This window comes from Callorhinus ursinus, unplaced genomic scaffold, assembly GCF_003265705.2.
Source record: "Callorhinus ursinus isolate GAN/ISIS: 27379988/994484 unplaced genomic scaffold, GSC_fseal_2.0 scaffold2, whole genome shotgun sequence".
Classification (NCBI taxonomy): domain Eukaryota; kingdom Metazoa; phylum Chordata; class Mammalia; order Carnivora; family Otariidae; genus Callorhinus; species Callorhinus ursinus.
The window spans coordinates 100788156-100815116 of NW_027397064.1; the positions used below are offsets into that span (position 1 = coordinate 100788156).

The window sequence follows — 26961 nt, forward strand, 5'->3', positions numbered from 1 at the left end:
CACACTTTACCTACTGAGCCCACCAGGCGCCCCTTCATGTATTTTGAAGTTGTGTTGTTAGGTGCATAAATACTGAGGACTGTTCTATCTTGAACTCACTCCTTTGTCATTATGAAATGACTTTCTTGATCTCAGGTAATCATCTTTGTTCCAGTTGCTTTTAAGATTTTGCTTTTGTAGTTTTCATTACATTTCGAACATTCTTAGCCATTATTTCTTCAAATATTTCTTCTTACCTCTCTCTCCTTTGGGGACTCCAATTACACATACATTAGGCAGCTTGAAGTTGTCCCTCAGCTTTTCTTCTTTTTTAAAGATTTTATTTTTAAGTAATCTCTATACCCAACATGGCTATCAAGGATTGCATGTTCTACAGACTGAGACAGCTAGGCACTCCTCACATACTCTTTTCTTTTGTAATTCTTTCCCCCCCTGGTTTTCATATTTGATAGTTTCTATTGACATTTCTTCAAGTTCACGAGTCTTTTTTCCGAGGTGTCTAATCTGCCAGTAACCCCATGCAGTGTATTTTACATCTCTAGAAGTTTGATTAGGTTTTTTTTATGTCTTTGGTGTCTCCACTTGAATTTTTTTTTTAAGATTTTATTTATTTATTTGAGAGAGAGAGTGTGAGCGATGGGTGGCAGGGATAGAGGGAGAAGCAGACTCCCCAGTGAGCAGGGAAGCCCGATGTGGGGCTCAATCCCAGGATCCTGGGATCATGACCCAAGCCAAAGACAGACGCCCAACCAACTGAGCCCCCCAGGTGCCCCTCCACTTGACTTTTTGAACTTGTGGCATATGGTCATAATAACTGTTTTAAGGCTCTAGTCTACAAATTCTAAATCCCTGTCTGCTCTGGCACAGTTTGGATTAATTGATCATGTTCCTTATTATGGGTTGTCTCTTCCTGCTTTCTTTGGCATGCCTGGTAATCTTTGATGGATGCTAGATATTGTAAATTGTCTCTTGTGGCACGTTGAAAATTTTTGTTTTCCTATAAATATTCTCAAGCTTTCTCTGGGGCATGGCTGATTTCCTTGGAAGGTTTAATCTTGCTGTTAAGATTGGTGAGATGGGCCTGGAGCCCAGGGTAATTATTCCTCACTGTTGTGGCAACAACCTCTGACTTCTTTTCCCAATGCCCTTGACTTTGGAGGTTCTGCAGTCTGGCTGGTGGGCCCAGTCCCTGGCCCTGTGGTTGCTGCAGCACTGTTCTCTCTCATCCTTCTGGCTGGTTCTTTCCTCGGCTCTGGGAAAAGAACTCCATGTCCCTGTATTCTGCAGTTTCCCTGGGGGGAGCCCTGCAGATCTGCAATGTTCTCTCTCTCTGTTCGGCTCTCCCGTCTTGGCATTCTGTCACGTACACTCTACCTGCCCTGGTCTCCCTGGACTTCGGCCCCATCTCTGCAGCTCAGGGAAACTGCCAGGTTCTGCTTGGGTTTGCCTCCCTGCCCTGCCTCCAGCCTCCCCAGCCCGTTTGTTTCTGTCTCTCAGGGACTACTGTCCCTTTGATGCCTGTCCTTCAGTGTCTTAAAAATCACTGTTTCAAATGTTTTGTCTGGTTATTTGGTGGTTTTGGGTGGGAACCTACAACTAGTCCCTGTGATTCCATCTTGGCTGGGAGCAGAAAGCTGAGTTTGTATTTTTCTCCCTCGAAGGACCTTTCCCATTCACAATGGTACAGAGAATTCTGCAGCACAGATAGTCCTTTTCCTGCATGTGCTCACGATCTGCCGGGACAGTCTGGCTTGTCCAGAGGGTGGCCTGGTGCTGAGAGAGGCAGGGGCACCGCACCAGTCCTCCTGGCCGGGCCGCCCTGAGGGAGCACGGCCTCCGAGAACGTTTGTGTGGGCCGGAGTTTTGTGTGTTACTCCTAGCACCACACACAGTCTCGGTGGCCTGTCCAAGGGCTGTGTGCACAGCTGAGCGTGGGAGCCGCGTCAGGGCAGAAAACCCCAGAGTGCTTGGGCTTGCCAGCAAAGGCACTCGTTCAAGATGTTGTCATGGGGAGAAAGGGGAAAACGGAAGTGGGAAGGGCCTGGTGTGAATCACGCTGGCTGGGAGGCCTGGCTCCCCCTGGACTGGGCCTCTCAGGCCTGGATGCAGGGCCCCGGGCTTTGTCTCACCCTTCCCTGTGATGGAGTGCTGGTTCCTAGGCGCAGATGTTTGGCCTGGGCCTCTGGCCTGCCTGTGTGTTCAGGCGATGGGAAGCCGGCGTGAGGCCCAAGGCCCAGGCCCAGGGCTCCTTTAATGTCTGCACTCAGCTGCAGCAGTGGAAAATATCTGCTGGGTCTACAGCCTCGGGAATGGTGGCTGGATGAGGCCGTAAATCATCCAGCAGTCCCGGAGAGCCGCCTCTGCCCTTCTTGGCCTGGGGAGAGGGCCGTGGGCAGGCCCTGGGGAGCCTACTGTCCAAAGGCCGGGCCAGGCCGGCCGTGGCCTCCCTGTGGTGCCAGCAACCCAGAGGGAGAGGCAGAGTGAGGGTATCAGGACTTAGAATCCAGTACCCCCGTTGTACAGAAGGGGAGGCCAAGGCCGTGTGGTGGCAGTGGCTTGTCCGGGGACACACAGCCTGATCCTCCACAGCGGAGGCTACCTCTGGCCTCCCCTCCTCCTTAGGAGAAAGGGGGAAGTAAGGGGGGCACAGAGACTGGGGGCTGGGCCCTTTCTGTGCCCTATCTCATGTGATTCTCCCTGTACCCTGCCGCACTGGCAGGTTTCCCTCTTGACTACCAGACGTGCCGCTGGTTGTGTGAGGCCGCTTGGCCAGCAAGTGCAGTGACAGAGCTGGACAGTCCAGCCCGTGTGCCCTCAGGTGAGAGACCCTGAGGGGGCCCTTGGATGAGTGAGGGGACTCGGTCCTTGGGCTGAGGTCTCCGAGGTGCTCCCGTGGCATTCCTTTCTGGGCAAAGATGGGTCAGTGTCTGAAGGGCGGGGTGAGACACGCTAGGTGTGTAACTTGGAGGAAAGTCCTTGCCTCTTCCGGGCCTGTTGCTGCATCTGTCCCGTGAAGGGGATGTGCTGGATCCTCCCCGGGGCCAATACCAACTCTAGAAATTCTTGGAGGCTCCCTTTGCCCTGGGGTTTGGGCTGTCCTTGGGATGCCAACTGCGGAGGGGCCCCTAAGGGGGCTCTGAGGAGGGTCTGGGGCTTCCCAGAGGGCGTGCCTTTGAGGGGATGCCTGAGGGTCTGACTCTTCCCAGGACTGGAGGGACTCCCACTGGAGATGGCGTGGGACCCCTTCCCCAGGGCCCGGAGTGGCCTCTGGATGTTGTGTTGGGAGATTCTGGGTTCTCCCTTTTGGCACTCGCGTGGGAGGGCTTGTCTTCAAGTTATTCTGGGGAGGTGACGGCATTTCAGTCATCACCTGAGCTCCTTGGTGACTTGTCCCTGTGAGCCCCACCAGCAGCCGCCTGCCTCCCATCTGAGCCAGGGATGACCCCCGGCCTCCTGCCTGGGTCAGCTCTCGCACCACAGCAGTCAGTCTTTCCTTCTGGGCAGCTCTCAGACCTCACCCCTGTCTCTTTTTGCTCTGTTCTCATGCCCTGAAGTTCTGTTTGCCTCCTTGTTAAAAACCAAAACAAAACCGCCATAATGTTTCCAGGTCCTTCTGGAACCCTGCCCTTCTGTTCCTCTTCATTAGACATACTTTTCTCTAAATCCTGTCCTGGGAAGTTCTGACCCGGAATGCCCTGTTGTGCAATCCGACAGGCGCTGGGAAGTCTGTCGAGACGGGCCTTGTCCTGCTCTGGGAGAGCAGGGTGGGAGGAGGAGCGGACGGTCCAGACTGGGCTGCACCTCAGCTTCGCTGCAGCCAGTGCTGTTGCCATTTTTTTCCCACCTCAGTGCTGGTTTGGATCTGGGTGTAATTCCACTGGTTTTCAAAAGGGAGGAGAATGGGGTGGCAGGAGAAAGGCAGGTCGCCAAGGGGAAAGCTCACCTGTGTCTCAGACTTCACCGGCCTCTTGGAGGCTGGCGTCTGGGCCAGGTGAGAAAGCTTCTTCGGGAACTGACCTGGGGAGGGAGACTATCAGCTGGGCTGGGGCTGTGGGTGGAGGAAAGAACCAGGGAGACAGCCTTGGGTTTGGGGGGGGATCCTGGATTCTCGGAGTGGGGCATCGGGACCGGGGGTCCTCAGCACTAGGCACTTTGTCCCTGGCCATGCTGCCCCAGCCGGACGCTGCTCCCCTCCCCTGCCTTTCCCCCTCCTCAGATGGGCTCTAGTCTGGGCAAGAAGAGGTTGCAGCCAGAACCCAGTGGAAGGGTGGAGGCAGAGAGGCACTGCCTCCTCTCCTTCCCTTGCTCTTCCATCTTCCCGCCTGCGCCCCTTTCCCCAGTTTTCACCGACAAACTCCGTGTGGGCCACATGCCATCCCCTCCCTGGGGTGGTGTCCCTGCCTTGCAGAGGGCTGACCCGTGCTGGGTGCGCCAGAGCCTGTATAGCTGTTGGCCCCCTTCTGAACAGTGATGTGGGTACCAAGCTGGCTGGAGAGCCTTCGGGGTGGCGCCTCCACTCTACGGTCTCTGGAAGGTTCAGGACAGTCTGGGTAGCACATTCAGCCCAGTGTCTGCCCCATGGGGGCATCCGTCCTGCTCCAGTCTCCTCAAAGGGGACACGTACATGTTGGGCGCGGGGTGACCCCAGGTCTGGGCAGGGATCCTCATCACTGACCAGGCCTGTGCTCCCTCTGGCTCTGGAGCTTGAGTTGACTCTAATGTTTTTTTCTAAAACTGGGGCTTTTAGGGACCATAGTCTCTGCCTCTTTATCCTTGGGGCATAGAAGGGAGCCTTAGAGGAAGCGGCCACGTCTGAGGTCTTTACTGTCACCTCTGTTGGTCCAGTACCCATCAGCCCTCTTGCTGGCATACCTGACCTCCGTGTATCGCCGTCACCACGGGGCACTGCAGGTGAGGGAGGCAAAGGAGCACGCCCAGGGCCGTGCAGGGATGGGCAGGACGGTCAGCGCTCTGCCTTCCCAGGGATGCCCTGCCCTCGCCAAGGCTCTGTGGTGTCTTGTGCCCAGGACAGCCATCTTGGTGTGTGGGGGGGCGGGCGCTCGGTTGAAGGAGTGATGGCAGGGGGCACCCCTGTCGGCCAGGAGGCTCTCCACCTTGGCCTGGACTGTGGTACCCTCCCTCAGCCAGAGAGCATGGCCTCCGGAAAAGTTGGTTTCTCCTCTCCTGAAGGAGTAAATTAGAAAATTAGTTAAAACATTGGAGTAAATCAGGCCCCGGTGCTGTTTCTGCCCCATAGTTGATGGCAGAGACTCAGGTAATTAGAGGTGTGCACAGGGGTACCCCCGTTGGCTGTGTCAGCCTGGTGCCACACGTTGTTGGAGGCAGTTGTCACTTGCACCTGGGACCCTGCTGAGAGCGTGTAGCCCACGCTGGCGGCAGCCGTGGCCTCGAAGAAGGGTTGTGTGGGTTAGGCTGCTCCATGTGGAGGGGTCCAGCCCTGGGAGGCCGATGGCCCCGAGGCTGGCCAGTGCAAGGGGTACAGAGGGTGCGCGAGACTTTACCCGCATGTGTCACGGAGTGATCTGGGCGGCTCCTGTGGATGGGAGTGTTCTAGAGATGGAGAATCGGAGGTGCCGTGTCTAGGAGGAGCCCGCCCGAGGCCACGCAGCGATTAGCTGGGATTTGAACCTAGGCCTGCTGGTGCCAGAGGGTTGGCTCTTTCCCCCTCACCATGGTCCCCGGCTGAGTGATAGAGATGGGAGTGAGGAGAGCCACAAGAAGGGAGCGGGTGAAGAATCGTGTGAGGGTCTCAGGAAAGCAGCGGCCCCAACACCTTACGGTGCGTGAGCAGCATATTCTCATCTGTGAGTGACTCAGCCACTGTCTTCCTACCTGTCTGCCCCTCCTCCTCTTTTTCTCCTTTCTCTGTCTCCATTCATCTGTCCTTCTGTCCATCCATCCAATGAACACTGATTGAGCACCCCTGGGAGCCAGCACTGTGCTGGGTTTTGGGAACATGACATCGAGTAAGGTCTGGTTCTTACCCTCACAGAGCCCCCAGGTGGGGGAAGATGGACACATGAACCGACCCTCAAGGGTATCAAGGGTCACGCTGTGCTGGAGGGGGCACAGGGAATGGGGGAGACTTCTCCCTAACATGGACACAGAAGCTTCCCTGTGGGGGGCTGTGGCGGGCCTGTGGCTTGTTAAACTCCGCACCAGACTCAGGCCTCCCCCGGCTCCCTTCTTGGCCCTGTCTCTCCCCAAAAGGGGAAGGCATGCTGAGAAGCAGAGCCCAGCTCCTCTTTAGACCATGGTTCCTCCATCTGGGAGATAAAGGTGTGGGGCTCGAGACACCCCAGGGCTCTCCCTCTGACATGAAGTCCTAAGCTGAGGGTCTTGGGCCTGGGGGGCTTCCAGGAGGAAAGGCTTCTTTATCTGGGGATTGGGGAGGGTCTTGAGGCTAAGGTTAAGGTTTGATCGGATGGAAAGAGGGGCAGGGCATTTCAGATGGCAGACTGCCTAAGCAGAGCTTTGGAAGGTTCTGGCGCCTGGCATTGAAGGCCTCAGGCCCTGGCCATGCCCCTTCTCTGGCTTCATTAGCCATTGGCACCAACCTCCTGCTCCACCTAGACTGGCCTTGGGTTCCATGAATGTACCCCCAAGCCCCTACCCCGTCATAGGCCCAGTTGGCCACACCTTCCTTGTGCCTCCCTGGCCCCCGAAGACAGACCCCTGTTTGGCCATTGTCACTATTTTGATTGACTGACTGGGTCTCAGATCTCTGTGTCTTCTTCACTTGGCACTGGTATCCATTGGCCATCATCAACAGATGCTGAAGGAAGGGAGAGAGGGATGGAGGGAGGGAAGACATGTTTGTTGGGTTGAGGGAACTTGAAGGCCTGGGAGGACCCACTGTGCCTGGGCTGCTGGGCCAGGTCTGAGGGGTAAAGTCTGAGGGGAATTAAAAGAACTGTCTCTTGGTGAGGATGTAATTTATGAAGGCCCTGAGCAGGGGCTCTGTGCCGCAAGGCCTGGCACCCAGTGGGAGCTCAGGGGTCTTGCCACCGTTGGGCCCCCGGGGAGAGCTCTCCAGGAAAGCACGGGGAGGGGCCAGCGTGGAATCCCCGCAGACGGAGGGGACTGCCTTCTAATTATAGCCTTGTGGGCCGAATGACAAGGAGCCACGCTCTGTGGGCCGGGCCCGGCGTGTGCCATCTTGTCCCCCGGAGGAGGCTCTCATGGACTTTTGGGACCGCCTTTGCTAAAGGAGCAGAGCATGGGCTTGGCATGTCAGCAACGTGTCTGTGCAGTGGGGCCGTGGAGAGCAAGTTGGGGCCAAAATCCAAAATCATTTTAAAAGGTTTGGGGGCAGGTTCTGCTGTAGGAGTGGGTTCTGTCAACAAGAGGGCCTTTTATGTGTTTCCAAGCCGGCCGTCTGGCCAGCGCTTTGCAAACCAATGTCTCCTTGTCCCGGGAGATAATCTCACCATGCTGTGAGGACATCTTGCTCTACGCAAGATTTCCTCTTGTTGCTCTACGCAACACTTTCGTACCCGATCCCAGGAAAAGCCACACCGGTGATGTGGACCCTCCCTGTTTCCCGGAACTTTTGTGCTGGGCAGAAGTCACCTGGGTGTGCCCACCATCATCGGGGCTTCGGGGAACACAGTCCTCTGTGCCCCTTTGGCACTGGGCCCAGACAGGGGTGCCGACGAGGTGCCAGAGCTGATGTGTGGTCTATGGTGCCGGACTTTGGTGTCGGCTAGGCAGGGCAGAGCCTTTGGCCGAGGGCTGCAGTGAACCCCATTCATGCTGGACGCCGTCCCTGGAGCCACCCAAGGACATGCTGGGGAGGGGGTGTCCCAGGCGCAGGAGACTGGCCAGAGGAGAGCCAGGAAAGGATGCACCTCCCAGGTTGTCCAGAGCACGCTTCTTGACAAGATTCTTGGATGTGTCCCCTGCAGTTGGCTAATAGCACCAGATACGCTACAGCTGTTTATGAGAATGTTTAATTTTTTTTTTTTTTAAGAACTGATGCTTCTAGGTTAACCTCTTCACGATGTCACCCTCACTCACTTGTACCCCCGACCCCGAGTGGGAGTGGGGGACTGGATCACAGCTGGGCGTCGGGCTGTGGGCCATCATCGGGGTGAGCCCAACTCAGCATACTTGTGCCCGCTGTGGTCGGAGGGAGAAAGGCAGGAACGTTCCCCAGAGTTTGCTTCCTGCAACTCCGCTTTGTACAAGCTCCTGCAGGCCGAGAGGGCCAGTGCCCAAGGGAGGCATAGGATAAGCCACTTTGTGGATTTCTGGGTTCTTCACAGTGCGTGATGTTATTTTGAAGGTTCTGGTAAGTCCTGCGCTAAAGAAACTCAGTTAATGCAGACTCAGCATTTCTCAAACTCCCGGAGTGTGGAGCCATTGTTAACCAAAGAGCGTTTGTTTAGCTGTTTCTCCCATAAAAGGCTTCAAAGTTAGCTCTGGTTTGGTTGCTTTTGTGTCTGTTGAGGAAATGAAGAGCTGTAACATTTATTCATTTGTTCATGCAGCAGATGCCTGGGGGTGGTAGCTGACCTTCCACCATCCGATGCGTAGTGAGCAGTGCCTTGCTTCTAGGCACTTGGCTCCTGCCCGCAACAAGGTCTGTGTCTTCCCTTGAACCTCCCTCCTCCTTTGGGACTGAGGGCTCCGATCTCCCCGTTTCACTCTCCAGCCATCTCAGCCTGGGACCACTGGGCCTCTCCTGGGTGCCCTCAGGTCCAAGTCCCCATTTGTACCCTGAACCCGGTCCTGGAGGCCACTGGAGAAGGTCGAAAGTGACCTTAGAGTGGCCTGTACCTTTTTTCTTGCCCCTTCCCTGAATAGCCCATCGCTGACTTTGGGGGTGGTCTTTTCATGCAAGGCATTGAACTGTCGTGCCTCATGGCCTTGCCTTTGAGCGAGGCCAGTCCCAATGGCTGGGATGAGGTTTTGGGGTGTGTCGGGGGGCATGTACATTGTGCCTTTAGAAAGCTTCAGAATTGAGGTGCCTGGGTGGCTCAGTCTGTTAAGTGGCCGACTCTGGATTTCGGCTCAGGTCTCGATCTCGGGGCGGTGAGATTGAGCCCTGTGTCGGGCTCCCCAGTCAGCGGGGAGTCAGCTTGAGGATTCTCCCTCTGCTCCCCCGCCCCATGCCCACACTCTCTTTCAAATAAGTAAGTAAATCTTTAAAAAAAAAAAAAAAAGGAAAGCTTCAGAATTTGCAGGTTTCATGTGTGCAGTAGGGCTTGGCAATTCAGTAACATGCGGTCCTCTTGGCAATAAAAATGGACTTTCCTCTAGTGTACCAATAATACTGCACACTTCTCTTTGCATACAGTACCCCACGTTTCTACCTGTCAAGACTCCTCATGCTTGGAGACGCAGTGTCAATGCTGCCTCCTCCAGGAAGCCTTCCCTGACAGCCCAGGCAGGCTCCTATATAATAGTGCCTGCCAACCTCTGTATCTCCCCATTCCAGGTAATCTGTGAGGCCACCACAGAGCCTCTTGCAGCTGCCAGGGCCTGCACTCCGGGGTGGGCCAGGTTTGCTCACTGCCTGCGGTCTGTGTGGGGCCACACGTCTTCTTGGATCCAGCGTGACCGAGGGGCAAGTGAAGGGAGGGCATGAGGGTGGGTGGCCCTTCCCCTTTCCCTGTCTCAGTCACCTCCCAGCCTTTCCCTCCTCCCTGCCCTGCCTCTGTTTGGGCTCCTTGCCTGGAGCGTCAGTCTCTGGGTCTAGTCTTCCAGCAGCCTGGGGGCTTCTTGGGGCAGGACAATAGCATCACAGCTTCTGAATCTGGTAGCAGCCAGTGGTCCTGGGAGTGGAGGGTTGGTTGGGGCAGCAGAAAGCAGAGGAGAGAGGACAGGGAAGGATTAGAGCCCCTGCCTCCAGGCTCAGTTCAGTGTTCGTTCATCTCAGGCATCACCTCCTCCAGGAAGTCTTTCCTGCTCTCACTCTCCGGGCTTCCAAAGTGCCCCCCATGCTCTGTCCACTGCTGCATCTTCATTTTCTGCATTCCCCACTGTCTTCCTTGTTGCTTTTCGGCCTCCCTCAGTGTGCTGTGAGCATCTGGAGGCCTCGGTCCATGTGGTGTATCCACTGTGTCCTGAGCATTGGTGCCAGGCACACAGTAGGTGCTCGGTAAATGTGAACAAATGGGTGGTTAAGGGGAGGGTTGGCTGCAAGAGCCAAATGTGGCAGCAGGGCCAAGGCAGTCATGGGAACCAGAGTCGGGAGAGAAGCAAACGTGGGATGGAGGGAACATTGAGGCTTCGAGGGAGAGGGCCTGGGATGGCCTTGGGGCCTACTGCAGTGTGCGGGGCTGGCTGGGCAGTGGGCCGGGAGGACCCATCGGGGCAGGGAGGGGTGGGCCTGAGTCTTTCCCCTTGTCCGTGCTGCCCGGGAAAACTCAGAGCTGTCTTCCCTCCATTAGGACCCAGTAGGGCTTGTCTGGGGAACAGGCTCTGGGGAGACAAGAGATTCTGCAGGACGACGTGGGTCCTGCGGGTCCAGCAAAACTCCGGCTCCCATTAAGTCAGTGTGGAGATGAGACCAAGTTCATCAGGTGTCTTTGAGACCCGCGTCCCCTTTGCTTTTGAACTTCACTGCTTGGTTCCCTTTTGGCGTGTGCCGGTCAGTGTGGGCCCAAGGAGACCCAGGACTGCGGTAGGACGTGTGGATGGGGAGAGAGAATTTGGAATTTAAACAGCAGTAGGAAAAATACTCCTGGAATCCAGACAGCATTTGTCACAGTGATAACGCCTGTTTTCCAAACAAAAGTCCCTCTGTGGACAAGGTCTCGGGGATGTCTGGGTTTCCTGCCCAGCTCCTCTCTCACGTGGCGGGTCGGTGTTTCCTTACATCACGGTGCAGAGGGTCAGAGGGTCACGCCGGCAAGGCTCGGGCTGGGATGACTTATTCCTGCTGTCCCTCAGCACGTCTGGAGCCGGCTGACCCTCCCTGACCCTCCAGCCTTCAGTCCAGCTATGGTGCCTCAGTCTGGACACAGCAGTCGCCCCAGGAAACGCAGCAGGGGGACATCACTTCCCGCCCCCCCACCCTGGGCCTGCCCTTGTGAGCCTTGGCGGAGACAGGCCCACATGATGGGGATGCGGAGGCCCTCGCTCTCCTCAGCCTCGGAGCTCAGGCTCCTCACCTGGGGAGGAGTGTGGGTCCTGGACCACCTCCCAGTCAGTCTAGGGAAGATTTAGGGAGGAGCCCTGGGGCAGGAGGGCAGGGAAGCTGCCCTCAGCAAAGAGAAGACAACGGTCAGGAGGGACTCCACCTCAGCAGTGGGAGAGAAAGTCCTAACCCCTGGGGTGTGCAGTTCTATGTTCATCATAAGTATGAGAAAGCCAGGGAGGCGAGGAGGTTGGGGAGGAGTGTCTTTATTCTCACCCCGGCCTGGTGGGATCAAAGGCTCCTGAAGACATTTGTTCCTCAGTGTCCACACCTGTAAAATGGGGATGTGATCACCGCAGAGTGATTTTTATGATTCTCTTGGATAACAGGGCATGACAGAGTTGGCATCTAACGAACCTAATGGCCATCATCATTATATTATTACATGGATAGATTCTAAAAAGTTCCAGTGACATTTCTGGGGCTGGTTCTAGGCAAGGCCTTACTCATGGGAACTGGCTGTGTGGGACCGGTTTCCAGGTGTGGAGTGTTCACCCGGCCATGAGAAGGTAGTGGAGCTGGAGGGAGCCAGGGTGGGAAGAACGTCACACCGAGGCGTCATGCCTAGGAACGTGCTCAGCTGGCGTTCACTTCTCCTCACCTGTCCGGTGGGCGTAAGCCTGCCCTCGGTGGGAGGTTTTGCAAGAATGAGATGCAGAACTGGCTGAAGGCCTGATAGACATCCAGCAAGCTCTAGCTAAGGGCTGAGCATCTTTTCCTTTCCTCGGCCGCGGGTGCTGGGCTTGCCACCTCCAGGCAGTGGCCCTGGGCTCTGTGGGAGCTGCTTCCTTGGCTGGGGGGCTAGGCCTGGCTGCTTGGGAGCAAACTTCCTCCCTCCGAGGGGTCAAGCCTGGGCCCCTGAGGAGGTGGCCGAGGCGCGTGGGTCTGAGCTTACCCAAGTTTGAGCAGAGTATGAGGCCAGGTCCTCGGGTGCGCTGAGCAGAGCATGGGGCGCAGAGGGGGGCTGTGTCAGCCTGCGCCCAGCTGCCGTCTGCTGCCGGGGGCCCTGCACGTTCAGCGGAGATGTTTTTATCCTCGGTCGGCCTCTACGGAGCCGGGCCCCCCCTCCCTGTCTGCTGCTGGTGAGGGGGTCAAACAATTTACGGGTCTCCTCATTTCCAAACCAACTGGGAAATTAAGTCGTATCTCCATCAGAGTGCTATTAGTAATTTTCAAGAAAGAAGTAATTGAAAAGAAACTTTTTAATACCCTCACCAAATTGGCATGGGGGTGCGGGAGCCCCGGTAGCTTCTCCCCATCTTCCCCCTTTGCCCTCTGCCCCTCCCCCTGCTGGCCTTCACTCCAGCACCTCCAGCCGGTCCCCGCCCCTGGCCCCAGTCACCCCCCCTGTGCTCGGGCTCCACCACTTGGCTTTAGCCCTGGCTCCTGCCCGGCGAGCTGCGTGACCCTCAAGTCCTCTGGTTCTTCATCAGGAGAAGGAGGTTGTCACGGGGGCCTTGGGAGGCTTGAGGGGAGGGGATCTGTAGGAAGTGCTGGCCCAGGTTGGACACATCAGAGGGCTCGATGCTTGGTGGCTGAGACTCTCCCAGTGACGTTGGCACCACTGCCCAGAGGCCTCCCACGGGCATGTGCCAAGCCCGGCACCTGCAGCTTCCCTCTGCCCTCAGTGGGAGGCCTGGCTCCGGGAGGAGGCAGGGGCTCTCTGGAAAGGTGGTCAGAACATCTGACACATGGGCAATATACCCAGGGAGCTAAACAGGTGTCTCCATTCTCCCGGCTCTTCATTCAATCCGGAAATTGGAGGGCTTCTCCTAGGCTGGCGGGCCTTATTCCTGTGGCTTCTCAGTGACTCGGAGATGTAATGAAGTTCCTCACTGGGAAATGATCCAACAGCACGACACTCGGTGACAGGAAGTAGCTCTTCCCTCCCCCAGAGGCCGCCGCCTGCCCCCAGGATCCACTCTGACTTTGGAGACCCCCCCCTTCTTGGCACTCAGCCGGGTGTCTGGCGCTGGCCCCCACCCGCAGGGTTGATTCACTGAACGGATGGATCCAGAGATGGAGGAAGGAAGGAAAATCAGGAGACACTCTTGGGCCTTTGGACATTCACTTGGCACTATGGGCTTCTTCAATAACGTGGGTAAAAGCAAACATTTCCCTGGCTTGTAGGCAAGCCCAGGGCCATCACTGGACAACCAGCGCTGCCTGAGTCCAGTGGGTTCTCTCTGCTGCAGAGCGGAAGATTCCAGGCTTCCCTGGCTGCCCGGGGCCTGCAGGTACCCTCAGAACCTCGTGACCCGGTGCAGTTAGCCCCCTCTGGGAAGTCATCTCTGCACAAAGCTCCTTCCAGGCCTTAGAGTCCTGGCCCAGCCCTCCAGCTGCTGGGGGACACTTGGAGCCCGACTCGGGTGGCTCAGGTTTAACACCAGGGTCTGCTGCTGCTGAGGCAAATGTACTGTGTGGACTCTGAGCTCTGGAGCTCCCCTTCTGGGAAACGATTTCCCCGTTACAGAAGGCAAGCTCAGGGACCTGTCTGCCTGTGTCAAGCATGTGCATGTTGTGCTGCTGAGTGAGAGCCTGTGTGTGTGTGTTTGGTGTGTGTTTGTATGTGGCTGTGTATTTGTGAATGGAGGGGTGTGTCTGTTATGTGTGTTCGTACGGACCTGTGTTGGTGTGTGAGCGCATTTCTGACTGCATGTGTTTTGAGGGTATGGTTCTGCATGTTGGGGAGTGATGTCTGATTGTGCATGGGTTTGGAGTATGTGAGAGCGTGCAGAAGTTTGCACATACACACTGTATGTGTGCGCGTGCACATGCTCAGCCTCTAGAAGTGCACATGGCTGGACAGGGGCTGGCTGACAGGTGGGTGTCTGCACTTCCTGCCCCTTCACTTTGGCCCTGCAGAAGGAGGGGGCTGCCCGTTGCACACTGATTCCAAACCAGCATGGTCAGGGTGCCTGGTGGTGGTGGGTCTTAGAAACCTAGGAGGGTGAGGTGCTCAGGACTTGGCTGGAAGCCTTGAGAGCTTGGCCTTTGATATTTGATCCTCCTTGGGGCCTGACCGAAGCAGCATTGCTAGGGTCCATGAATCCTTGGGGCCCTGTAACCCTGAGATGGAGGGTGAAAACATTTCATGAAGCCTTTCCAACTCAAACAGGCTCTGCTCTGCAGGCTGTAGCCCCTTGAGTGGTGGGACGCCAGGCACCATTCATTGTGTATTCTGGTTGGAGCCAAATTCACATAGAGTAGTTTGGCGCCCCCTGGAGGTGTGCAACTTTGTGGTCCCATATAAGGCTCTCCACCCTCAGCTTCCATGTTCCCACCACACCCCCAAACACCCGCTGATGAAGTTCTAGATGGTCACCTGCTGCTCCCAACCTCTTCATCTCCAGGCCTTTGGCTGGCTAGCTCCTCCTGCTGGAATGTTTCCCTTTCTACCACTATCCCGCCATCACCCCGCCCCTCCCCGCCTTGGGTCCCCCTGGGCACAGCTCCAGTGTTGGTGATGGTTTTCCTGTCTGTCTTCCCAGCTGGACCACAGTGCACTGAGGATGGGGAGCAGTCCTTGTCTGGGTCCGGCTGGGTGCCCGGTGCAGACATAAAAGCACCCAGGGGTGACTGGGTGATACAGAAAGTGGTCTGCACCGGGGACGTCAGTGCTGGAGGATGGCCACGTGCTGCCTGCTCTCTGATGGCCAGGTGATTTGAGACAGGATTATAGGAGGTGGCACCTGGGTGCAAATTCTGGTCTGCCCCTTCCCTGCTCAGTGGTCTTGGGCAAGGCAGTAAGCCTCTGAGGTCCTCGGATTCTTGTCTCGAAAATAGGGCTGGGAGTCCTCAGATGGTTGTATGGGTCAGGAAAGGCCACCCACGGGACGCACTCAGCAATGTGCTGGGCACCTGGCAGGCCTTCCCTAATATTACTACTAGTCGTAGTCATGGTGCTAAAAGCTGGGGCTCAGCCACGCACGCTGGCTGGCTCCACCTGCCTGATGGGCTGCAGGGACTACATGGAAAGAGACCTCCTCTGTAAGCCCACCACACGTGTCCACACCCCTTAGACTCCCACCTGCTGCGTCTGAGTTAATCTTTGGAGCCCAGACTGGTTATGACATCCATCTCTGTCCCGCTGGCCCAGCCCAGGCCCAGGGCCTACCAGGAATCCCCATGTTGCCCAGCCACACGTGGCTCCACGGCACCGAATCAGTCTTTTGAAAACCATGGCTAAGCGAACACAAAAGGGCAGTCGTCTGATACTGATCAGGCCACCACTGAGGGACTCTGCATGAGCCCTGGCTCCATCGGCTCTTAAGCCTGTCCCTGAGTGCTCCGAACGAGAAGGCGGGCTGGTCCAGAGGATGGTGGCCAGCAGCCTTGGGTCCAAAGCTCGGGGTAGGGTGTCTGGTCCTGCACTGCCCTTCCCTGCATCCTTCGGCCAATCAGTGAATATTCAGTGGGCGCCTCCTGTGTTCAGCATTTGCCGTGGGACAAGACTGCACTTGGGACAGACTCTGGCTTTGCCTCTTACCAGCTCTGGGACCTCGGGTAAAATGGCCCCAGATTTCTGAAGCTGGGCTTCTACCTTTGTAAAATGACCAGGTGATGCCTGGTGGTTTCCAGGGGCCCTTTCTCTTTCTCAAAGACGTCTGCAGTATCCTTGAGACAGTAAGACATGTGCTGTCAGCAGCCATGTGCTCTGGAAGAGCAATTCGAGTGAGTGTGGCTCAGACCACCCTTCTGGCTGGGAGGCTGGGAGGCTGAGAGGCTTTGGGCAGGTGCCCGGGGCAGATCTTCTGCCCATCTGAATGGTAAGCTGCCCGATGCAGACCTTCTATGCATTCAGCTGCTCAGCCACATGCTGTCTTCTTCCTTCCAGAGGGGCTGCAGGGTTTGTTGGGCCCGGCCTCCTCAAAGTTAGAAAGAGGGAGGGAGCTGGCATAGGAGTGGGCCATGTGGCCCTGCTCCCCTCTGTCCCTGTCACCTCCCCAAGGAGAGCCTCCACCTTGCTTGTGAGCTGCACACTCGTAATTTTTGCTTCCAGTGCTTGGATTTGTACACCTGTCTCCTGCCTGGTCTCCCTCCTGCCTAGTCACCCTTGTTTCCAGAGTGATCCATGTCACATGTGGTCGTGACACTCGCTTGCTTAGACTCTGTATGGCCCACACACACAGGTGGAGAGTGGGTTTCTCTTCCGTGCCAGGCAGTTTGATGGGGAGAGGCAGTCTGATGTCTTGTATGAGAAGGATCCCAAGGGCTACTGGAAAAAGTGCTATGATTGATTGGTAATGTCTGTCGTGGATCAGGAAGGGCGTTGATGATGTTGGTCTTGTGCAAACCCTAGTACGGGATAATATTCAATATATTTTTTTTTTTTTTGAGAGAGAGAGAGAGAGAGAGAGAGCGAGCGAGTGAGTGTACGAGTGGGGGGAAGGGGGCAAAGGAAGAGGGAAAGACAGAATCCCAAGCAGGCTCCATGCTCAGCACAGAGCCCTACCCGGGACTTGATCTCACAATGCTGAGATCATGACCTGAGCCGAAATCAGGAGTCAACCGACTGAGCCACCCAGGCGCCCAGTGTTCAGATTTTTTCATAACACCCAAGGCCTCCTTTCCCTGGGAGATCTCCCTTCTCTTCCCCAGCTCCCAGAGACTCCGGTCCTATTCTGCAAGTAATTACTGGTCTCCTTGATTTTTGCTCCCACTAAGCAAAGCCTTCTGAGGTACAGACCACATTAATTTTGTTAACCCCAGGAGATGGTGTGGCATGTAGCACCTAGCGTGCACTCAGTAAATGGCAGAGTGACTATTTTATTGGAAAAATTTCATTCTGGGTCCCCAAGAACACCCAGAGTGGCCAGTTGCAGGCTGAGCTGTAGGAAGGAGCCATGCTGGGTCCCCCAAGGCCCAGGCACAGGGTCAGAGGCTCCCAGTTGTGGGTACCTGATACCTGGCATGTGGTGGGAAGGAGAGAGTAATATCTTATGCTGTGGACAAATGGTGTAGAGCATATTTTTAAAAATTATAAACAAACTGGGGTGCCTGGGTGGCTCAGTCAGTTAAACATCTGACTCTTGGTTTTGGCTCAGGTCATGATCTCAGGGCTCTGAAATTGAGCCCCGCTTCAGGCTCCATGCTCAGCGGGGAGTCTGAGATTCTCTCCCTCTGCTCCCCCACAAATCACGTGCACATGCTCTCCCCCTCAAATAAATAAGTCTTTAAAAAATTATAAACAAACAAAAATTATATGTTATAAACAATAATTATAAACAAATGCTCAAAGTGTTATAATGTGGAAAGTTCAGGAGAGTGTAGATGTAGAAAACAACCCCTCGATGGTGCCATTATCCAGCAACGAGTGGTGACAGGTGCATTTCCTTCTAGGACCCCTCCTCCAGTGTTCCACCCTGGTGAAGACACCTCCATGCTTTTGCCAGTTTGTATCCTGGATTGTATCACTTGATATTTTAACATAAGCCCTTTCCATGGTATTAAATAAGTCTGTAAATATTATTTTCAGTGACTAACGTTTCCCCCGTTCGCACGTGCTGTGATTACTTAACCAGCGCGTCTTTGGGACCTTTTGGAGTTGTTTTCAGTCTTTTGGTGTTCTGCATTTTCCAGTGACAAACAACTTTGTAGGTAACAGCTGTTGAGGTCCCTCTGAGGAGCAGATTACTCGAAGTGGAATGAGTGGATCAGAGTGGAAATGTTGTTTTGGCCTGAAGAGAGTTGTTTTTTGTTTTTTTTTGAAGATTTTGTTTTTTATTTTATTTTATTTTATTATTTTATTTTATTTTAGAGAGAGAGAGAGCATGCATGCAAGTGGGTGGAGGGGGTTGGGAGCGGCAGAGGGAGAGGTTTTGAAAGAGAGAATCTTAAGCAGGCTCCACGCCCAGTGCAGAGCCTGATGTGGGGCTCAGTGTCACGACCCTGAGATCATGACCTGAGCCGAAACCAAGAGTCAGATGTTTAACAGAGGCCACACAGGCACCCTCAAAGATTTTATTTTTAAGTAATCTCTACATCCAACGTGGGGCTCGAACTTACAACCCTGAGATCAAGAGGCGCACACTCTATCGACTGAGCCAGACAGGCACCCCCTGAATAAAGCTTTTTCGGGTAATTTTGGGGAAAAGGTGAGAGATGGTCTTAGAGTGTTTTTCTGTAGAGTCAGTTACACTGTAAGAATATTGGTGTGCCAGGCGCCTGGGTGGTCATGATCCAGGATCCTGGGATCGAGCCCTGCATCGGGCTCCCTGCTCAGCGGGGAGCCTGCTTCTCCCTCTCCCACTCCCCCTGCTTGTGTTCCCTCTCTGTGTCAAAAAAATACATAAAATCTTAAAAAAAAAAAAAAGAATATTGGTGTGCCTGGAGCTTTTTTTTGAGTGAGAGAGAGAGAGAGGGGGAGAGAGAGAGAGAAAGAGCGCATGTGCATGGGGGAGGAGCAGAGGCAGAGGGAGAGAGAGAATCTTAGGCCGGCCCGATCTCACCACTCTGAGATCATGACCGGAGCCACAATCAAGAGGCAGATGCTCAACCGACTGAGGTGCCCAGGCGCCCCGAGACTGCTTTCTTGAGAAGGAAAGACAGGGTCTGCAGCTTGGGTAGGGGCGAGTCCCATGTGTTATGTGTGGCATCCCATCACCTGTCGTGGCAGCTCGGGCAGTTGGGGCAGGGTGCTGCTTGTCAGGTAGGAGAGTTGGCGTGTCTTATTCAGGCTGCTCAGCCTGACACGCTGGCCCGTTTCTGTGTCCGGCTTCCGGGTGCTGCACCAGCCCCCCACTGCTGTCTGCCACCACACTCACCCCTGGCAGGGTGCTCCCTGTGCCAGGTGGTGTGTTGGTTGGCACTAAAGGGAGGCGACGGGCACCACTCACCCATTGTGCATCCTCTAGGGGCCTCCCAGGCTTAGCACCTGCCTTCAGGTAGCTCCCAGTTGGCTTAGGGTGGGGGGCAGCGGCTACATCAGCAGAACCGCATGCGCTGGGCTGTAACCGCTGTGATGCAGGTGGGGCTTTGGGGCTCAGTGTGGGGCTTCTGCCTCCGTGGAGCAAGAGACACATTGGAAGACCCCTGGGGGCTTGCTGGGGCTGGGCTCCTAACCAGAGGTGCCTCACCTTCCTTCCTTCCTTCCTGGCCTCCTCCCTCCTTGCCAGCCTCCGTGATAACGATCTGGTGATTTCCAAGAGCATCATAAGCTCTGTTGACGTTGGGTGGGGGGCCAAGTGCTCCCCTGCTGTCTGCCCAGCTCCTCACCCCGAGCCAGCCTGTACCGGGCCCTCAGGGGACAAGTCTGAAAGACAGGAGCAAAAGACCGCTGGTGGGGAAACGGGCAGCCATTGGGTGCCTTGGAGATAAAGACCAGGACTTTATTATTTTTTAATAACTACTCTATTGACATATACTTCATATACCATAAAATTCGCCCTTTTCAAGTGTACAACTCACAGAGTTGTACAACCATCACCACAATCTAATCTTAGAACATCTTCATCCCCTCGAAATGAAATCCCATGCCCACTTAGCAGTCTACTTTCTAAAATGACAACCTCTATAATGTTTTATATTGACAGGAATTTTTGGATGAATGGTGAAATATCGATAACCCTTAGGTTAGGCATACTCTGTGTTTTAAAAACTCAGGACATAGGAAATTAAACACCCCCTCCTTGACTCTCTTAGGAGTCTAGAACACTAGACCGCCTCCTCGCATGGCAAGAGCAGCTAGCTGGAGGGGAGCAGCGGCTGCCTGCTTTCTGCAGTGGGTATGATGCTCTGGTCGGCCCTGGTGCTCCTCAGTGCTCCCTACTTCCTCCGGCCTGGCCCGCTCCTCTGCATGGCCTGTAGAGATGGGATTTGGCAGTCCTTGCCTTGAACCTTTGCTTCCTCCAGTGGGTGGCACGTTGTCAGCTACCTTGTGACCTTTCCACCCCAGACCCTGTTCTGTTACCCGGCCCACTGCCCACAGGCACGGCTCCCTTGAGAGCTCATGCCAGGCTGAAAATCTCTTTTCCCAACAGTGGGTCTATATGGGTGGCAGTTCGAGGAACCACCGTCCAGGCCAGCTCTGCACCCGAAACGCTGTCCCTTGTGGGGCCTGGCAGGCAGCGGTCCGTAACACCTCGCTGCTATCCTGCCACGCCACCTCCCCTCCCCTTCCGTGACAGGTCTTGTGCACCACACTCATTCAAGCTTTGTGTAGACGTGAGCCCGCTCACCATCTCCAGGCATGGAACCTGCTGCGATCAAAACTGTGGCAATTAAATTTTAATTGAGATGCACGCTGCTTAAGCAGACACAAGACAGCTACAGCTCTTGCTAATTAATTTTCTTCTGAAATGACAACATTTAATAATTATGTTCCGTGACGCTCACGTTATTTATATACTTTCCCTCTCCCGGAACTGTTTAGTGGTTTCCACGCAGAGGTGGCTGGTGGTGGTCTCCTGCATGCCTACTGTGACAGCTTCAGGCGTGAGTTGTGCCCCGCAGGAGGGCAGGAATGCAGTGCCTGGTGCTTGCGGGGAGCACACTGCTGTCTGCCTGGGGGAGTGCCCCCCCCTTGCTCCCCCGTAGCCTCACCTGCCTCTCCAGTTAACAGATCTGATCCTCGGAGGCAGGAGAGCAAAGGGATTGAGAGCTCGGGATCTGGACTATCCCATAGACTGGGATTTTAAGTGTGAACTTGAGCAGGTTGCCTCTCTCTACTTATCTGTAAAATGGGCATAGTAGCACCTCCCTCTGGGGAGGCTGCGAGGCTGGATAGCAGAGCTCGTGTATGCAGTCGGCCCAGTGTGGGTCCAGGGAGCCCAGAGTGCGGCTGTGGCCGAGACGGAGACATGCCAGCCCGTGGAATAGCGGACCTGACCCTTTTCCGGGGCTCCTGTCACTTTGCCTTCCATGGCCCCTGGCTCTGTCCCCTTCTCTCACGTTCTCGCCCAGGAAGGTACTGATTCCTGCTCAGCTCTGCCCAGGGGCTAGGACTGTCCTGTTAGCAAGACAGGGTTCCAGCAGACCCTCTGAGAGGGGCTGGGGCTCAACTGGGTGCCAGATTTCCCTCATCAGCAGCTCCTGAACCCAGGCCACCCCCATGAGATGCCTGGGAAGGTGAGGGATGGCATGGGGGTGGGGCAGAAGCAGTAGCATTGAGCACCTGCTGGGCACTGGTCTTGACATACATTGACACATTTAATCTTCCCGACGGGGGTTATGTTATGCTCCATTTCCAGGCGAGGGAAACAGGCTCCGAAAGGTTGGGTTACACAGCTTGTAAGATGTACCATTAGCTTTGGAATCCAGTTCTGTCTGCCTGCTAGCCTGACTCCTTCCACTCTGTTACATTTCAAGGGGAGGACTGCTGGAGACCAGGAAGGCCTGTAGCCTCAGGCTTTGGGAGGGGAGGCTGGGCAGGGTCAGGGCCCCCTGCTGTTGACAAGGTCAGACAGGTGCACAGGAGTCGGGGTCAAGGTTTCTAGAACCCAGGACTGTGGTCCAGGACAATTTCTGCGGCAGCGGGTCATGGAGATGCTGGTGAAAGCCAGGCCCTGTTCCCGGGAAACATCCCATGGGCCGTGTGCAGGCGTGTGTCCCAGTCTTGGGGCTCTCCCGTCTGCCTCCCAGGTACCTGCTGTGCTGGAGTGTTGGCCATGTTCTTGCCCCTTTCTGGGTGGGAGAGGCCCTCAAGTGCCTGTGGCTGTGTCCTGGGGGCTCACCTGACAGGTTGGATGGTGATGAGGCCTGAGGGTCTTGGGATTGGGCGGTCAAGCACTGCTCTAGACCCCAACCCACCTTTCATTTCCTTGTCTCCCGAACTATCCCAAGCCCTGGATATGCTGTGACGGGAGGGCTTGGGCTAGGAGTAGGCAGCGAGTTCTGGTCTGGCACTGCTGTGCAGCATTGGGAAAAGTGTCTTCCCCTGTCCGGGCTTCAGGTCCTTATCTGTAAGATGAGGGGTTTGGTGAGAGGCTCCACAGGTTCTCTTCAGTTGGAAAATACTGTGCAGTGAGCTGGGAGTGTGATGTTGAAGACAGAGGGAATCATGGGGCATGATGAAAGGAGTTGTGAGCTGAGATGTGTTCTAGGATGGGAGAGAGACCCGTGCATTCGTTCCCTCAGAAAACCTGAAGGAGGCGTCCTCTGTGAGCCTGCCCGCCGAGCGGTCTTTGCTGAGAGTTCAGAAGTGACCAAACCCGGGGTGGCATTCTGGGAAGGTTGGCCGCCAGTCAGGTTCCCAGATGTGCCGCTGCCTGCTCACTTCCCAGGGAAGGCTGACGGGAGTGGGGACAGCCCTGGCCTGCCCGCTTGCCCCAGCGTGTTTGGTGGCTGGAACAGGTGGGTATTTTTCCTTCCAGTTCCCAGCAGACTTCTGGCCCTCCTTAGGCCCTGGGCCTGCTCCCCTGCGCTAGACAGGCTGGCGTGGGGCAGGAGAAGGGAGTCTGGTGTTGTGAGCACCCAGTGCATCTTGGGTGGAAGCTGGTTCTGTGGATGGAGACCCTGGACTTAACACTGGTCTCTGGTCCCCCGAGTCCAGCCCACCTCTGTGTGAGCTGAGGGAAGGGTCCAGCCAGTTGGGGCCTTTGGAGGGGACTGGCGGCCTAGGGGACTGTGTCAGGAGCGCTGAGCAAGAGGTTCTCCCTCTGCCCCTGAACCAGCGCCTCTCCCACCCGGGCAGCCCATCCTGTCACAGCCAGGGAGTGTCCCTTTCCAGAAGGACCTTGCCCTGCCACCTCCCCCACAGCGAGCAGAAGCACTGTTGGCAGGGAGGGCCCACGTGTCCAGCCCTGGGGGTAGCACTATCAGTGGTGTGTGTGTGTGTGTGTGTGTGTGTGTGTGTGTGTGTGTGTGTATGAATGAGCATCTCCCAAAGTGTGGCTTTGAGAGGGGCTGGGAGGCAGCCAGGGGTCTGGTGTGCGGTGCCTCCCGGGGATCAGCAGACCTGCACCCTGCACAGCCCGGGGCAGGGGGATGGGGCAGAAATGCCAGGGAGTACAGCAGCTGCTGGAGATACCACTTGGGATTCTGGGTGGCCGTTTCCTCCACGTTGGTGCCCTGTTTGGGGGAGCAGTGGTGAGTGCGTCTGGTTGTAGACTGGGGCATCTGAGCCCAGCGTGGACAGGGTGGAGAGGTTGGAGACTCTTGGGGGGGTGCAGAAGCTGCTGGGGGTGTTGGGGGGGCAGGCAGCTTTCACCAGGTGGGGGCATAGCTTGGCCAGGTGCAAGCTGGTGGCATTGAACATGAGGTTGGCTGCACGCAGTGGCTAGCGTGGTTCTGATGGCACCCACGGGTTGGGAGGAGGGAAGGTCTCTAAGTGCCCAGTGCAAACAGAGCCGCGTGGCCGCCTAATTGATGGGTTCTCCTCCTGCAACCTCGAGGCCTCCTGGGCCAGACTTTCCTCACTGAGTGAAGGATCCCTGTGATGGTCTTCAAAGCCCAGTGCTGGCGAGAGGTGCCCTGGCCTCCCCGCTCCCAGCCTTCTCCTTGGGTCGTGAGGCGCTCCTTTCTTTGGCAGCCCTGGGCTCCCTGGCCTGCCCCGCTGTCTCTCAGGACCCACGGTCACCTCCCTGCTATGTCCCACCTCTCCTGTGACTCAATCTGTGCCCCTCATTGGTCCCGATTCAATCTCTAGCTCATGCCACGCCCGCGCAGCCAGAGAAAATAATTAGGGGAGCAAAGTGGGCTGTCTGCCAGGTTCCCAGGGTAGGTGACGTTGGGGCTGGGCTGAGCCCTGGTCTTGGGAGGGTGGTGACAGGCCTGTGAACGGCGTTGGCTAGGAGCCCTGCCTAGGTTCTGGGGCATCTGAGGTAAGGCAAGTGGGAGACTCTGATTCTGTGCGTGGCCAGAGGAGTGAGACCAGGGTGGGGGAGGCATTACTTCTGTGCCCTGGCTGTGGAAAGTGCTGACAGACAGATGGACATGCCTCCGTCCTGTGACGTCAGCACGATGATCCCTTCATGCTACAAATCCGGGAACTATGGCTCGGGGAGGTTGAGCAGTTTTCTCAAGGTCCTATCTGGAAAGGTTGCTGGCCCCATCGTCTCCCAAGACAAGCTGTGGCCTGTGACATCCCTCTGGCAGCGGGTCTTACACAGGGGAGTGTGGGAGACCCTGGCCAGGGCCGAGCACGGGGCCAGGCCTCCCCCAGCCCGTCCCTGGCCTGCCAGGCCCCTGTGGGTAGCCTTGAACACGGTGGGCGTGGAGCAGGGTGGTGCCTGGTAGAGAAGAGCTGCAGAGTCCAAATATCAGACTTGGAGTAGGAACTGGGATGGACCAGCCTGGCCTGGGAGATCCAGAGTCATTTTCCGGAGGGTCTGGGTCCAGTGTGTCTTCCATCCTCCCTGCCAGCAAGAGGATTTAGCCTCCTGTGGCTCAGTATGGGTCACGGTCGCCATTTGCTGGGTGCTGTTTTGGCATAGCAAGTCTGCAATCTAGCTCACCGTTTACCAGGGGAAGCTGGCGGCCAGGGAAGTTAAGTAGCTCCCCCAAGGGCAACACAGCAAATAGGGGCAGGGCAGGGGCTTGGCTCCGAGGCGGCCTGACCCTAAGCCTTGCTCCTGACCATGGTGCCGTCCTGCCTCTCCAGGTCACGACCTGCTGTCTCGTGCTCTTGTTCCTTTCCAAACGCAGGTCTGGGCTGTCTCGGGGCAGAGAAGGTACATATGTGTGCATGTGTGTGTTTGCACGCAAGGATGCATGTGTGTTGGTGTTGTGGGTGTGTTTGTGCCCAGGCAAATGGGGAAGGAAAACAACACCCATCTGTTTTTTCATCTCAGTAGACATCACTGCATGATGAAGGAATGTGGATTCGGCAAAACATTTTTTTCTTCGTAGTTTGTAAATACCTTTGGGTTTTGCAGTTATCAGAAAGGCATCTCTCACTCTGGTCTTACTTAGCAGTTACCACAGAAAAGGGAATCCTGTTGTGAATGCATGCAGACACACATGCACGCAGATGCACAGATGCGCGTGAATACACGTGCACACACTCATGCATGAGCACGACCACACGCGTGCACACACGCCCTTTAGCAGCCTGAAAGCGGACTCTCTGTGAATTCGGATGAGGCAGGCGTGTTCAGACCAAGGTGTAATTGCTGCACTCTGGCTAGGGGGTTGCAGGCCGCGGCCGACCGCATGCAGCCTAACATTCTTTGTTTCTGATAAGCGGAGACCACCGTCCCTACTGACAGGCGGGGCCCCGGCTGTCTGTCCCACTGCCGGGCGGGAAGGAAGGAGGGCAGGGAGGGTGGTGGGGGAGGAGAAGAGAAAAACAGGAATGAAAGAGAATAAGATAAGGCAGAGGGAGACAGATGGACAGACGGACAGACGACAGCTCAAGGCAGACCCTGCGAAGTCTTTGCAGGGCCTGGGGGTGGCTGCCGTCCACTCAACTTTCCCAGCAGGAGCCGGGCGGTCCCAGCAGGCAAGTGGCGTGGGGTCTGAGGGGACGACGAGTGGTGGGGAGGTCCGGTGCCCCGTGGAGTGGATTGTGTCACTCAGCCACAGACAGGAAGCTGCCACGTGGTGAGGGGAAGCCTCCTGCCAAGCTTCCCCCTGCTGGTGAACCGCAGTGCCAGGCCCGGGAGCCTCGTTGGCCTGACCCTAGTCGAGCTGTCCCCTCCCAGGAGGACGATGCTGTTCCCTTGGTCCAGGTCCCCATGGCCCTCTCTGAAGGTCCCTCGCAGCTGAGCCTCTCCCACGTGGCTCTGGAGGGAGCAGCGAGCCTCTAGCACCCGGAGTGTAGATGACCCTGCCCTTCCTTCAGCAGGAGTCGTGGTGACGGTGACATTTGCTGGGGGGCCTGCCTTCCGGCCCACCCTGGCTGCTGGATACCTCCCGCAAGGTTCAGAACCTGCAAGGTTAGGGGCTTGGCCCAGGAGAGGTGAAGTGTAGGGGTCTTGTGGGGGACCCAAGGGCCATCTGGAATGCGCCATTGGTTGGCCAGATGCTGAGGAGCGTTTGTACCGTGATGCAAAGCCTTGCTGTGTAAACTCATGTTGACCCGACCGCGACCTGCGGCCCTTGCTGTGAGTGCTGCTGTGTGCAGGGCCGGGCTCTGGGGTGGCAGTCTCCGGGGCTCCTCTTTCTGCCCCCAGGGCTTGGCCCTCACACCCGGAGACGTGCCAGGGACGGACCTGGCCGCCGGGGCCCCGGCTCTCCCGGTCCTTCCCCAGCTCCCGCAGGCTCGAGGGGGCTTATCTCTCAGCCCTCTGATTTCCATGGGCTTCCAGCAGCACCAGCCCATCTCCCCACCCCTGCTCTGCTCGGCCGCTGCTTCCCTTCATTCGGGACCTCGGTTCCGGCATGCAGACCCCAGCTGCAGGGGGCCTGGAAGTCATTCACTCAGACTCTCACACTTGCACACGGAACCGGCCCAGACAGGGAAGTGAATTCTGACAGAAAGGGTTACAGAGCCTGTGTCCCCCTCCCAGCGAAGTCCTGTGTCAAGCTCTCTGGAGGGTTTCTGGCCTTTTCTCGGAGGTTAGTGCCTCGACCCGTGCCTCACTCCACCCGTGGCTGGCGAGCTGACGGTCCACCGCAGCCGTGGCCTCCCCCTTGTCCCGGGGCCTGGAGCTGGCTTGCCGTCTGCCCCGATGCTCCTGAGTCCTGAGGGGTGTCGGTGATTCCCTCACGCCTCTCTTGTGCTCCCCACTGGCCCTTGGCACGACCCTCTCTTTGCCACGATTTCTCCGTCCGCCAAAGGAGACACCGGCTGTGCCCATTTCTGGGGCTGTTCGGGAGAGGAGAGAAAAACAGAAGCAAGTGCCCCCAGCTGCTGCCGTCTGGCCCGGCCCTCCCTGGCCTCCCTGCCATCTCCAAGGGGGTCATTCTCATGA

General features: G+C 56.4%; 1 protein-coding gene across 1 annotated transcript in view; it reads left to right on the forward strand.

The window, feature by feature from the left end:
- Positions 1-8512: 8512 nt before the first annotated feature.
- The window catches only part of GLI2 (GLI family zinc finger 2), a 225121-nt gene continuing 206672 nt past the window's right edge, over positions 8513-26961 (forward strand). Inside the window, 1 exon segment of the mRNA XM_025855157.2 lies at positions 8513-8605. The gene's annotated coding sequence lies outside the window, so the exon portion shown is untranslated.